An 11,344-nucleotide genomic window follows, 5' to 3' on the forward strand; every position below is an offset into this window, starting at 1 on the left:
CACGCGCGTGCGCTCGCCTCCCTCAAAATGGCGGCGCTCCGCGCCGCAGTGCTCCCCGCGCGCGCGCGCACGCGCAAGCTCCACGAGAGCCTCCGCGCGGGAGCCCAGGGAGGAGAGGGCGGGGCTCCCCGGTACCGCCCCTGCAGTGACGTCATGGGAACTATCCCGAACGTTCCTCCGGAACGGGGAATCCCCAGAGCGCGCGCCCCGCCTCGCGGCGGGAGTCCCCGGCGCTGGCGTCATTAACCGTGCCGCGGCGCGTCCCCGCCGGCGCATGCGCAACAAGCGCCGAGGCGGCTCCGGCGCTGGATGTTCGGACCGGAGCCCGGCTCGGGCTGCGGGTCGGTCGGACCGGCCCGGGCGGGAGCCGCGGGAGCGCGGCTGGAAGGCCCGTACGCCGCATGTGTGGGCGAGAGCGCCCGCCCGGCGCGGCCCTAGATCAGCCTGGGGTGTAGCGGGGCTCAGCGGGCACCGGGAAGCGCAGTCCCTTCACTATGCCCCCTGCCGCCGACGGAGCGGGCGCTCCGCAGCGCCGACCGCCGCTCGCACCAACAGCGCGGGTTAATCGCAGCGTCGGCGGGGCCCGAGGCCAGTAAAAACCAATAACCACCGATTAATAAAACAAAATATCAGAATCTTCGCTAAATCGAAGGCTACTTCTGTGTACAAGTGCATGAGAGGAAATATACGGGAGGTCCGCACAGTTATTCCGCGTGTGCTGTTTTGAGAGAAAAGTGATGGGTAGATTCTTACTGTCTGGGATCTAAAAAATCTTACTGCCTAAATCAGCGTTTTGCAATTTTGAAATCCTTTTAGCAACACAAGCAAAATTGTTCCTTTGATTAATTAGGTAAATAAGTAAATTTATAAAATTATATTTAGATATAGTTAGAAAGAACGCTGTCAAGTGTTTGTAGCACCTGCATTTGATTCTGGATTTCCTTTAGAAGTTTCCTTCACAAGTTTTAAGTTATTGTAGAAACTGAGATTATGCACTGAATTTTGATAAAAATTGTCTCAAACTGCAGGATTCTATTTTAAAATGTATTTTACAGGCATGTATACATGGCCAAAGTAAATTACTTTTCATAACTTGAGAGAAATCACTAAAAAGAAACAATTAATAGAAACTTGACTAAAAAGCAACTGAGAAAATAAAGTAGAAAAAGCACATGATAATTTCATCTTCAAACTGACAGAAGCTCTGAAACATTAATCTTCAACTCAACTCTGAGTAGTTAAACCCCAGTTTCGATTTCCAACATCAGCAGCGTTTTTCTAGGTTCAGGAATTCAAGATTCATCTCAGTCTTGACTGCAGTGAAACCTCCTTTCTCCTCATCCTTGAAATTGTTTGTCCTTCTATTTGCCTGTGCTGCAAAAGCAAGGATTCCCAGGAAGGGTGTGGGAGCATTCCCTGTGTTCCTTAGTTATTTGCGCAGCCTAATGCCAAACCTGAAGCCGTGAGGAGGAAAGGCAGGGCAGTGCTCTGCCATCTGGCCCAGCTATGAACCAACAACCCAGGTCTTGTTGAACCTCACACCACTGGCCTCAGTCCATCGGCACAGCTTGTCCAGATCCCTCCCTTCCTGCCCTCCAACAGACCAACACTCACACCCAACTTGGTGTGGTCTGCAACACTGAGGATACACACTCAGTCCCTTCATCCAGGTCATTGATAAGGATAGTAAACAGAAATGCCCGCAGTACTGAGCCCTGGGGAGCCCCACTCATGACCGACCACCACCTGGATGTAACTCCACTCACCACCACTCTCTGGGCTCAGCCATCCAGGCAGATTTTATCCAGTGAACTGAGCACTTGTCCAACCCATGGGCTGCCAGCTTTTCCAGGAGAACGGTGGCGTTGGAGACAGTATCAAAGGCTTTACTAAAGTCTAGGTAGACAACACCCACAGCCTTTCCTTCATCCACTAAGCAAGTCATCTGGTCATAGGAGGAGATCAAGTGACCTCCTTCCAACCCTTCTTGTAGATAGGTGTCACATTGGCCAATCTCCTCTCAAGTCACCTGGGACCTCCCAGGTTAGCCAGGTCCATTGGTAAATGAGGGAGAGTGGCTCGGTGAGCTCTTCCACCAGCTCCCTCAGTATCCTTGTGTGGATTCCATCTGGCCCTCTACATGTTTGATGTCTAAGCAGCTCAGTAGGTCACTAACTGACTTGTCCCAGAGAGGGGCTCAATTCTGTTCCATGTCCTTGTCTACCAGCTCAGAGGGCTGGCTGCCTTGATAATAACTGGCTTCTAGTTAGAGGTTGACCCAAAGCCGGCATTAACTACCTCAGCCTTTTTCTCATCTTTAGGTACAATGTTTCCTTCTGCATCCAATAAGGTATGGAGATTTTCCTTGGTCCTCCTTTTGCTGGTTTTTTTTTTTTTATAAGAACACTTTTAATTTTTATAAGAAACCTTTTCATAAGAAATTTTTAATAAGAATTTTTTTAATAAGAACACTTTTAATCTTTAACAGGAGATTGTGTTCTAGCTCAGCTTTTGCCACCCTTTTAATCTTTCACAGGAGTGGCCACATTGAGTTCTAGCTCAGCTTTTGCCTTTTTAACTCTTAGTCTACATGATGTAATAACATCCTTGTACACTTCCCAAGTTGCCTTCTTCCAAAGGTCATAAAATATCCTTTTTAGCTTGAGTTCCAGGAAAAGCCCACTATACAGTCAGGCCAGTCTTCTTTCTCCCTGCCCTCTCCAGCTTGTCTTTAGGCAAATAGGGATGAGCTGCCCTTGTGCCTTCAAGATTTCCTTCTTAAAGTATGTTTAGCCTTATTGGATCTCTTTGTTGTTGAGGATTGTTTCCCAAGGGACTCTCTGAACCACTGTCCTGAAGTGGCCAAAGTCTGCCCTCTGGTAGGCCAAGGCAGAAGTTTAGGTGATGCCCTCTCTTCCTTCACTAAGAATTGAAAGCTATCATTTTGTGGTCACTATGCCCAAGACAGCCTCTGACCACCACATCACTCCCAGTCCTTCTCTATTCACAAACAGCAGGTCAAGTGAAGTCTTCCCTCACTGGCTCTCACATACCATCTGTGTGAGGAAATTGTCTTCCATATGGTTCAGGAACCTCCTAGAATGCCTCTTCTCTGGCAATTTAAAGCAAAGTCTCTCACAATAATAAGAGCCAGTGATCATGAGATATCCTCCAGTTGCCTATAGAATGCTTTGTCTACTTCTTCATCCTGGTTAGGTGGTCTGGAACAGGCTACCACCAAAATACCTGCCTTGTTGGCCATCCCCTTGATTTCTATTCATCAGGACTCAAACTTATGACATCACTATCCTTGAACTCTATCCAGCTGAAACACTCCCTACTGTACACAGACACTCCACCACCTCTCCTTCCTCACCTAATGAAATGAAGTACAAGACCAAAAATGTATCTTGGCAGGCACTTGAAATGTGCTTTCATTTCTAGTAGTGGAATACAAGATACATATATGAGTAGAGTACACAATCAGATTGTTAATTAAGGAAATACTATAGAAAAATATAGAAACATAATTTATTTCTTACTATTACACATTCTTTTGTCACTCCAGAAGATGTACAAAACACTTCACCTTTTCTTGAACATCCACTGTGCCCAATATACAACCAAGCTGAACCAAAGGATCAGGTAGAAAGCCAAAATAAAATTTTCCATGTAAGAGGTTTAAATCTGATTAATACTGATTTGATCCAGAAAGCTTCTGATGCAGGGAGCCCAATATTTAAAAATTAGAAAGGAAATGTTTACCTAATGCTAATAATAAAAACCCCAATTCTAATGTATGTTCTTCTCAGCAAATAATTATTTGTATAATTAGCTCCTAAACACAGTGAGAGTTCCTCAATACTAACAGTTCTAATGAACCATCCTTACTTCAAAGTTTTAAATATCTTTCAGATGCATGTTCACTTATATTTTAAGTAACAAAATTAAAAGAATGGAAGCAGTATAAAAAAATGTACAGCAACATCTAGTCATTATCATTTGCAAAACCATGATGAACTAGTGTAAAGTATCTAGGCTTGTCTGTTATTATGTATTATACCTTCCAGGTAAGAAAGGTAAGGTGACTTTACCAATTTATTCCAGATTACAGTAGGTCTGTCTACATAAATAAGACAATGGGATTTGACTGTATTGCTGTTATTATTTGCATTATATTATGTAAAACTCTAGTTATTTAATTTTGGAAGAGTTCTGAGCATCTCTGCATGCATTTAATATAATAAGCTAGTACCAGACAGGTCTGGAAATTAAAACATAAGTGCTTATTGAGTCCTTAATTTCTGAAGAATGTTTATATTAAAATTACCACTGACTTTGATAGGAGCAGAATTTTGGGCAAAGACTTCAATAAAGCTGCAGTTAACAGTCCATATTTTGAAGTAATACCTCATTATTAATTTTGAATGATATAAATATGACCTATATTATTGAAATAAATTGATCATTTTACCTCTCTCAAGATAATACCTGTTCCTATCTCAAATAATCAGTACCTTGGTGACACTAGTGAAAAGCCAGGACAAAAACGAGGAGGCCATGCTGTTCTTGATGCTAATTAGAGATAGAAACTCTTTCAGAACCAAGCTTTTAAAAGAGCAGCTTCTCTCTTAGCAGTTTCAAGTTTTCACATATATTGTAATTGAAAATAGCTTGACTAGTAGTTTTTTCCCCCTTTCAACGATAAAAGCATCCATCTCCAATAACACATTCCATAAACACCTTGCAATATGAAGCTAAGGGCTATTTGAAGCCAATGGAATAGTTTATCTCCATTAAGTAGTATTTCTTCCTTGTTATGAGAGATAATAAATAGAGGTTAAAAGGGTGCAACTGTTCTTCAAATATGTCCCAGATGAACACTGCCTACATTATATTTCTTCTGTTGAAGGACAAAGTCAGGGTATACATCTTCTCCAAAATATTACACATCTAAATTCTAAATGTACTCAACTTCTGCCACCCATGAAGTAACATCAAGTGAATATTCACTGTTCAAAATTTTTAAAAAACCCTTAAAATAGTAACTGTAATGACAAGAAACTGTTTCAATAAAAAAAAAAGGAATTATGTTGAAGGAATTAAGAACTAAACATTCAATATCAAGTAACTAATTGGATGCTTCTCTCTACCCTACTCTTTTCTCTTTAAAGTGAAATTTCTGTGTTTTTCCTAAAATTAGCCTTGCTAACTTGTGAACATAGAGCATATTAAATTTGAAACAGAGACTAGATAACTGGCATGATATCAGGTTCTTGCACATTCCTAAATATAAGAAGATCTCAGTTTAATGCTGTTTTGTTTCATAGCAAATTTTATTTACTTTAGCCCTTTTTTCTTTACAAAATCTATATTGGCATCAACTTGTGCCATTTTTTTTTTTAATTACTAGATTAACTTAGCAACTTTGCATATCCAAGTGAAGTGATGAAAACTGGTTTTGTAAGGATTTTCTGCAAGTTTTGCCCATCAATGTGTACAGTACAAAGTTTTTGAAAGTAGGTGAATCTTTGTCAACTCTTTGAAAGACAGTGATGATACTTGCTTTGAACTGGGTCATTTAGGGTACTGAGTGAGCTGGCAGAAGAGATTGCTAAGCCATTCTCTATCACTTATCATCAGTCCTGGCTAACTGGGGAGGTTCCAGTTGACTGTAGGTTGCCAAACGTAAGGCTCATCCATAAGAAGAGCCAGAAGGAGGATCTAGGGAGTTAAAGGCCTCTCAGCCTGACCTTGGTGTCCAGCAAGGTCATAGAGGAGATCACCTAAAATATAATCATACAGCATGCACGGGACAGCCAAGGCATGGGTCTAGGGAAGGCAGGTCCTGCCTAAGCAACACCAAGCTGGGGGGTGTTCAAGAAATTACTGGACATGGAACTTTGCTCTAATTGTCAAGGTGGTGCTCAAAGGTTGTATCCTATGATCTCAGAGCTTTCTCCCAGTACAAAGGATTCTGTGATTCTGTAATGATTACAAATTGGCTCAAAAGAAATAGGCAAAACAACCTCAAAACGCAAGTACCAGGCTTCCTGTTTAGAAAATACTCCCCCTACTTCTCCCGAAACAAAGATATCTTACTACACTATAGCAATGTTGCCAGAAAGGTTAATAGTGTATCTTTAGTAAGTAAAGACAAGTTTCTTGAAAATATTTGTTTTAATTATGATGGCTACTGTGTATGCATTTAAAATACTTTGAGAGACACCGAAATTCGCAATGGTGTTTTTCCTTCATAATGTGGGATACACCAGCCAATGTTATAAAATGAAAACTAGCAATGTGCAATACTGAGGAGAAACTGTTTCTTGTTAGGCTGTCAATTGTTTATAATTGAATGACATACCTACCTTTTCATTAAAAACTTCCTCCTTCACCAACAGTCGGGCATACAGAGGAGGTACTTGATTGTTTGTTTTTCTTTGCATAGCTGAGTAACAGTTGTTTTTAGATATATTGCAAGGGCAGTCCCATTTCAGCAGGAAAGCGATCAGAAAGATGCTTTCTCTAAGCAAGAAGACCTGCCTGAGAAAGCCATGGCTTTAATGGAGCAAAGGGCTCGTTTCCTTCACACCAGAGTTATCCATCCCAGAGGTATTAAAATCTAAGGAGGGCTGAAGGTTACAGCCTAAGGCAGATCCTTGTTAGGAAGCCTTCCTTAGATGACGTCTGTAAAAATCTCCTAAATTAAAGTATTCATATTATACCACCTCTTGTGCACATCACTTGTGCAATTAACAATTAATTACGTGATGTAATTATTTACATGTGTAAGTCATATGTCTGTAACTCTAGATAAAACATCTTGCTATAAATTTTCAGTTTTTGTAAGCTTCACCAAAAGTAAGGTGCTTTGCTCACTACTAAAATGAAATTGTTGTTTATTGTTGTTTTTTGCTATTTGTATTATTTTTTAATTATTATTAAATATTTTCCATACCAAGGACATTTCAGTGTCCTGTGTTCTGCATTGCTCAGGCGCCCAGAGGCTGGGGGAGCATAGTCAAGAGAGATGACACAACCTGGCCAAAGGGATGTTCCATACACAGACCAACATGGCCAGGATGTGACCTGGGGGGAGCTAGCTGGGAGGTACTGATTGTTGCTGCAGGATGACAGACTGGACATTTGTCATTGGGTGGTGAGCAACTCCATTTGAGCATCTTTTGCTTTTCTGGGGTTTTAGTCCTCTCTCTGTTTCATTATTATGTTGTTGTTGATGATGAAGATATTATTGCTATTGTTATCATTTGTATTATTATATTTTATTTTGTTTCAGTTATTAAACTGTGCTTATCTCCAGCTACAAGTTTATTTTTTTACTTCACTTTTCTCACTGCTGAGGGAAAATGAGCAGGCAGTTGCACAGCATTTAGATGCCAACTGAATTAAACCATGACAAACAACTAGGAGATTTTAAACTTTCTCTGCACATCCATTCTCTGTTGAAATAAAATCTTCAAATTGATGGCATCTGCACAGCAAGAAATATGATTAGGAGTAGTAAGCAATATGCCTAATGCACAGAGGGGGTTCCTTTCATCCTCCCCTCCGAAAGCTCAAAGAATATAGATTGGCAGGAGATAGTGCCTTGTATTTTTATAATATTTCTTTTCCAGTAAGTTGAACACTGCTGTGACATGGCCATCCTTGACATCAAACTATTAGGATTGTTCCCATGTGTTTCATGACCAGCAGCCTTCCTTTTCCTTACCCTTCAGGTTACTGAGTTCAACTGTCCACTTACAACAGGTGGTCTCTGACAGAAGTAGAGGTTTTGACCGCAGAGATATGCACAGGTCTGGACATAAGTTCTGTGTTCTGGACAGAAGTTCTGTGCTTCTTTGTAGTTTTAATGTCAGGCAAACATCCCTGAGCATATTTAATTTACTAGCACAGATACAGCCAAAGGTCCAAGACCAGCTCCATTTCCTGAACAAGCAGGCTTTGCTTTTTTTCCCCTTATGCCTAGAGAACAAGCTATTTGAGGCCATTACTCTAGGGCTTTCGGCAATGGTTTGCTGGGAGAGTGTGGACTGAAGTAAAAAAGTAGCATTGTATTCACACCACCTAGACACAAACTAAGACTTCAAACATGCTTATGGTAATCTGCAAACATCATGTGTCTCTTGGATATGTTCATGACAGCACACACTAAGAGTGCAGGAAGCAAAAGACTAAATTTTATCCTTATTTAGGAGTGAAGGAAAAAAATTGCTACAGATCAAGAGATTTTTTTTTCTAGACCTTCTGCCCTCTGTCTTAAAATTCCCCATCTACAACTGCTCAGTTTTATTGCATTGTTGGGGTTTTTTAGTTTCGGGGATTTTTTTTTTAATTTTAAAAATAATTAATTTTAGTTTTTTTCACTTTCTTTACTGTTTCAATTAATTGAAACAATTTAAATCACAGGATAAAATATAAACAAAACATATATATAATGTATCATCCTCCATTACTTCATAAAGTACAGTTTAAAGTACCGCAGATTTTTGTCCCATCTTCTTGATTCCAATTCAAGAGAAAAGACACCTTGAAATACAGAACTCCATGGATTTTAAAATGCATGGTGGCCATGGAAAACTGTCTGCATTGATGTGATTATTTGATTTGCTCTGTATATGCATAGGTATATTTTCTTCTGCAATATCTCATTCTGAGTCTTTGTAAAATGGAAAGAGCAATCTCACCTTTCCTTTCTATTCAGTGAGGTGGGGCAGAGGGCAGAAAAACACTCGAGAAAGTACTGGGCTCCAGAAGAAGCTCCACACCAATGTCACACCAGACTCCACCAAAGTACAAGATTTTGTTTCCAAGCTACTTTTTATAAGCATTTCAGGTTCTCACTCCTGTTCCTGGAGAAAAAACTGAGAAAGCAGTGGTGCAATCACATCCCTGTTCCTTTCAATTTCCAATAAAAACAATTCTAGCCCAATAATTCACCATCCTCACTCTTTATCTTAATCGGCACTCAGTAAAAACCACTGGGAGGTAAAGCATCTTGTAGCAGCACAGAATTCAAGTGCATTATAGATATTACAATTCAAACCCCACTGTGACTCAGGATCACAGCTCTTTTCAAACCTTCAAGATCCAGATTTTTTCCTTTTCTTTATCTTAAGTATTAGAATGTGCAGATATTTGTATGTTTTTCTGTATAGCTGCAATTTCCAAGTGCAAAACTAAATCTCAGTGAAAATTTTTTTCACTGTTATGCTTTAGAATCCAGTAATTTTTATTTTCCTTGAAGTCCCCTGTCCACAGCTCTGAGCACTAGCTTCTTCACAATACTTGCTGCACCTTATATGGCAGCTCTGGAATACACATCATGACCTGCTGTGATAGAGCTGTGACCTCATACTATTTTATCAAAGAGTACTGAATTTAAAAACTCAGTTCTAAATCTGATAAAATATTTTAAGTAGCAAATTAACAATAGATTTTTCCGTAAAATTGCACACAATTGAAAAGCTTAATCATATTAAACAGTCACATGACTGAAGTAATCTACCTCAGGAGTTAGGAAATAGGTACTTGCATCCAAATTGGAAAGTATTCCTATTAATGAAATGTATATAGTAGCAAATATGTACTTTCCTGAATTGAGATTTTTTTTTTCCTGTTGCAATTTCTGTGCAATTTTAGTGATAAGATGAACAGGCCTGTGTATATGTTATGTTACACATTCTGAGTTCATGAGAAGATATTTGCCTTACCCAACCTGAGGCTGAAGAGAATAGGGAACTGGATTTGTTGTATTTAGAGGGAACGAAACTTAGAAAGGCTAAGTAGCATTAGTGGTTTATAATGGTATTCTGGATCAGTCAGAGGTAGAAAAGATTAAATCTGCTTTCTTAATTTTTGAGTGGAAAGGGCTGACTCTTTCTTCTTAATGTTTGAGTATGTGCAGTGTGTCCTGACATAGCTCATCTGTCTGTTGCTGACCATTTTTAACAAGTAACTTCAAAAGACACGAAGGCTGATCCGGAATAGAGATTGAGATACCGATGAAGCAGCCAGTGACTGTGATAACTGTCATAAAATACATATTTCTGCAAATACTTGTGTGATTTTAAAGCTGTCAGCATTCTACCCCAGGTACATTGGGAGCAGTATGACTACATTGTAGCTGCTGTGTAGTTTGAAGGTATACAAACAGCTTGAGTCCTGGAATTGCATTAGACTCAGCAGTGCAGCATGACATAATTTCATTTAGTCAGTTTCTCAGAGCAACAGGTCCCAGAAGAATGAGTTGAGCATTGTAGAATTCTCCTATTCAGGTACCTAAACCAGCCTGAGATCTCTACACTGTCTCCAAACCGAACTTAGGATGCATCCAAAGCAGCCATTCATAGTGTACAGCCTTGAGCCTCCCCAATGCTCCATGTGGGACACAACCTGGGCACTACTGCCTGTGAGTGTTGCTGTGACCCACACCACCCCTCCAACAGAGCAATATTCTATATAGCAAGTAGGGCCATTGAAATTTGGCCAGAAGCACGAACTTGTGAATCCAAAATTAAAAGCATCAGTCTTTATAACCTGGGATGAAAGAATCAAACTAAAGACAGCCCAACCCAACTTTATGTGTAGAGGGACAAAAAATGCTTCTAAGAGAACAGGAAGGCTGATCCTCCTACCTCACTTGACCCTTGTGAGGCCACATCTGGAGTACAGTGTCCAGTTCTGGGCTCCTCAGTAAAAAAAAAGACAAGGAATAGCAGAGAATGTCCAGTTCAGGGCAACAAAGATGATGGGACTGGAGCATCTCTCTGTGATAAATGAATGTGATTTGTGCTAACAATTGTAACTACATCGATATTTTAGAAAATATTTGTTAAAAAGTAATAGAGGAAAAGGATATGTAATTAGTGTCACAAAACAGATGTTTTCAGATGTTCATGAGAAAACAGGATGCAAGATGTAGTTTGAAACAAGTAACATCCCAAAACGGAATAGGTCTTGGGGTAATTAGAGAGTCGGCCTTGAAATGGACAAAATTGAAAGGATTCCAGGTATCTTTGAAACAATAAGGCTTATTTTTGGAATATAATGCTGGCTTCTATAACACATGACTTGGGGCGCATGCGGAACCTCTGGGGTTGTTCAAAGGACAGCGATGATGATGAGCAGCCTTCATCGGAAGTGACCACCAAAAGCCAGAGAAGACCCCTTAGAAACAAGTGGACCATGCGCTATGCAGTATAGTGACATAGATTTCAAGAATCAAAAATAGGAGGAGATTTACAGGAAAATATTGATGAATATGTATTAGCACACAGTATATAAGTTGTGTTTGGATCCTTTTGCCTTTTGTACATGA

Source organism: Serinus canaria, chromosome Z, assembly GCF_022539315.1.
Source record: "Serinus canaria isolate serCan28SL12 chromosome Z, serCan2020, whole genome shotgun sequence".
NCBI lineage: Eukaryota > Metazoa > Chordata > Aves > Passeriformes > Fringillidae > Serinus > Serinus canaria.